Raw genomic sequence first — 3,760 nt, 5'->3', positions numbered from 1 at the left:
GAGAACTCCCCTCTCAAGGCCATCGATTTTGGGTTGTCCATATTCTTCAATCCCTGATTTTTCAGGTGAAAGATTTTCTGAAATTGTGGGAAGTCCATATTACATGGCTCCTGAAGTTCTTAAACGGAATTACGGGCAAGAAATAGACATATGGAGCGCTGGAGTCATTCTCTATATTCTTTATGTGGAGTTCCACCATTTTGGGCTGAAACTGAACAAGGAGTTGCACAAGCAATTCTCCGTGGAAATTTAGATTTTAAGCGAGAACCATGGCCAAATGTTTCAGAAAATGCAAAGGATCTTGTTCGTCAGATGCTGGAACCTGATCCAAAAAAAAGGCTAATAGCTAAGCAAGTGCTAGAGCATCCCTGGATTCAAAATGCTAAGAAAGCTCCAAATGTCCCTCTTGGTGATGATGTCGAATCAAGGTTAAAGCAGTTCACAAGAATGAATAGGTTTAAAAGGAGAGCTTTGCGGGTTATTGCTGAACATTTATCCACTGAAGAGGTTGAAGACATGAAAGGAAAATTTAAGATGATGGACACTGATAATGATGGCATTATTTCTTGTGAGGAGCTAAAAAATGGACTAGTGAAATTTGGTTCCCTGCTCGTGGATTCGGAACTGCAAGTGCGTATTGAAGCAGTGGATGCTTGGATGCCAATGGAAAGGGAAAGTTAGACTACGGTGAGTTCGTTGCTATCTCCCTTCACTCACAGAAGATGGCTAATGACGAGCACCTCCGAAGGGCCTTCTCATACTTCGATAAGGATGGAAATGGTTACATCGAGCTAAAGGAAGCTTCTAGTTATAGAAAGCTGTTTGAGTTCCGTCCTTCCTGATTGACACATAACACTTAGATTTGAATTTAAGTTTACAGATTTGTTGGATTCAATATATTTACCTTCGTAAAACTTTGATTTTGAATGTAAGCTTACAAATTTTTTGAAATTCAATTTATCGACCTTTATAACGCTTAGAGTTTGAATGTAAGTTTATTGATTTACTGAAATCCCATATATTTACATCTATAATACCTAATTCAAATGTGTAAATACCAAAGTTTCAATATATTTACATCTATAATACATAATTCGAATGTATATATTCAGATTTTTCTGGGTTCATATATAACACCTAAATTGAATCAAAAACCTCAAAATTCTCAAATCTTTGTTGATTTATGTATCGAACACTTACAGTTTGTTATGAAATTTTAGATTTTTTTTTTTGTGTTCATATAAAACATTTCCATCCAACTATAAACGCTCACATTTTCAAATTCTCGTATATTTACAGGCCTAATATTTGAATTTAATTGTGAAGTTTTTTCTTAATTTATACACACCTAAATTCAATTGTTGACTTCTAAATTTCCAAAATCTTAGGCATTTACATGCCTTGCACTTCATTTCATACACAAACTTACAGATTTCCTTCTATTAACTTTAAGCATTTACACATTTAAAATTTTAATTCACCTATGAATTTTCAGGTTTCTTAATCTTTAAGCTTTTACACATTTAACACTTTACATGCCTAATGCCTAAACCTAAATATGAAATTTCAGATTTTCTTCAATTCTCATTTATTTACATATCAAATACCTAAATTGAAATGCTAAATTTCATATTTTGTTCAATTCTCATGTATTTACATTATGCATTTACATATCAAACACCTAAATTGGAATACTAAATTTCATATTTTTTTCAATTCTCATGTATTTACATATCAAACGCCTAAATTGAAATGCATATTTCTAAATCCTTTGATATTTACATACCTAAGTCCCAAATTAAAATATGGGAATTACTGAACTTTTATTCTTAAATATTTTAAATATAATATTCATGTGCAGAAATGCAAATCAGTTACTTCTTAGGCATTTAAATATACACCCCGCGCGCGCGCACGCACACACACACACACATATATATATATATATATAGTCCGCTTAATTCACAATTCGAATTATCAAATAGTCTTTATTCCTGAGCTTATCTTATATATATATATATAAGATTATTATGTACCACTAGAAATTCTATCTCTCTTAATTAATCTGGAGATAGATCTTACTGACACAATTAAGATGGAGCAGACCTTCATTATGATCAAGCCTGATGGCGTCCATCGCAACCTGATTAGTGAGATCATTGGACACTTCGAATGTAGCGGTTTCTACCTGAAAGTGTTGAAGATTTTAAATGTGGAGCGGTCTATCACGGAGAAGCATTACGAGGATTTGGCGAGAAAGCGCTACTTCCCCGCGCTTGTGTGGGACATCACCTCTGACCCTGTGGTGGCCATGGTTTGGGATGGTGAAAATGTTATTGTGACTTGTCGGAAGATTATTGAGACTTCTGATCCTTCTAAATGAGAACTTGGAACTGTTCGGGCCGATTATGCAATTGAAATTGGGAGGAATGTAATCCATGGAGGCGATTTAATTGAGAGCACGAGGGAGGGATCGCTCTGTGGTTTCCAGAAGGTCTGTCAGGTTCGAAGAAAAATATTTACTAAAAGTTAGGCTTTGCCGCTCTGTTCTGAGGATTCTCTGTTTTTTTCTTATTGTGGGTGAAGTTTTTTTTTTCTTTTTTTTTTCGGATTTGTTGGTCAATGAACTTTATTTATATTTTAGCTTATCAAGTCGTGAAAGTATTAATTACATGTGAGTTTGATGAAATAGTAACTTGAATAATATTTTTCGTTATATATATATATATATATATATACCTTAATGTATTTTATATATATATTAGATTATAACGACATAGGAAAGCAATTATTACTTCTTATGTGCTATTATTCCTGATTATTTTCTTCTTATTTTGCTTTATTTTGTTTTTATTTTCTTTCGTTGTTATTTTATTGCTTTTATTTCTTTTCTTTCACCTGCCTATTATAATTGAGTTTAAATTTCCCTCCTCATATCAATCAAATTGAACTGGTCTATTCCAAATCTTAACATAGTATCAGAGCCAAAACCTAGATCCAACAGCCCGCGTCCTCCCCTGCCAGTTCCAGCATCCATTGCCTCCTGCTCCTAGCCGCGGTTTTCTATAGCCAAAGGATTCCTTCTGTTTCACAGCCAGCAGTCTTCTCTATCAGTTTAAGCGAACTGAAAGAGTTGAAAGATTTGATTCCAGAAGATTTCCTCCTGTTTCTATTTTTAGGTTTCTCCTAGCCGATGGTTTCCAACATAACAGCTTTTAGATTCCTCCGACATAACAACCGACTTCTCTACAGGATCCTGTCCGCCAGATTTCTCCTGCTGCCATTTTTTCTGCAGGTTCCTATTCGCCAAAATCTTTCTGTAGGCTCCTGTCCACAAGATGCCTCCGCTATCCTGCTGAAAGAATTCTTGCAGTTGTATCAATTTGTCGTGATTCTACCAAAATTCATCTAATGACTCAGAACCAACACAATATATCTTTTGGCTCAGTCAGAATTATGACTGATTCTTTCTATGAATCACCCTCAGAAGGCGTTTTGGGCTCCAACGGATCGACTCCAACCTCCGCTTCCTTGCAGACTGGAGGACCGAAAGACAACATGAGTTTCTTGACCACAACTCATAAGTTGAACGACAATAACTTTCTCCAATGGTTCCAAGCGATATCTTTGTTCATCAAAGGTCGTGGGAAGTTTGGTCATCTCACAGGTTTGATTCGTGAGCCTCCTAAGGCTGTCCCGACATATGGAGCTTGGGAAATGAAGAACTCCATAGTTATGTCTTGACTGATCAACTCCATGG

General features: G+C 35.5%; 1 pseudogene; it reads left to right on the top strand.

The window, feature by feature from the left end:
- The first annotated feature begins 70 nt into the window (after positions 1–70).
- On the top strand, positions 71–965 carry LOC110020910 (annotated as a pseudogene).
- Positions 966–3,760: the final 2,795 nt, after the last annotated feature.

The sequence above is a fragment of the Phalaenopsis equestris genome, unplaced genomic scaffold, assembly GCF_001263595.1.
Source record: "Phalaenopsis equestris unplaced genomic scaffold, ASM126359v1 Scaffold000111, whole genome shotgun sequence".
Classification (NCBI taxonomy): domain Eukaryota; kingdom Viridiplantae; phylum Streptophyta; class Magnoliopsida; order Asparagales; family Orchidaceae; genus Phalaenopsis; species Phalaenopsis equestris.
This window is presented reverse-complemented; position numbering and strand designations above follow the sequence as displayed.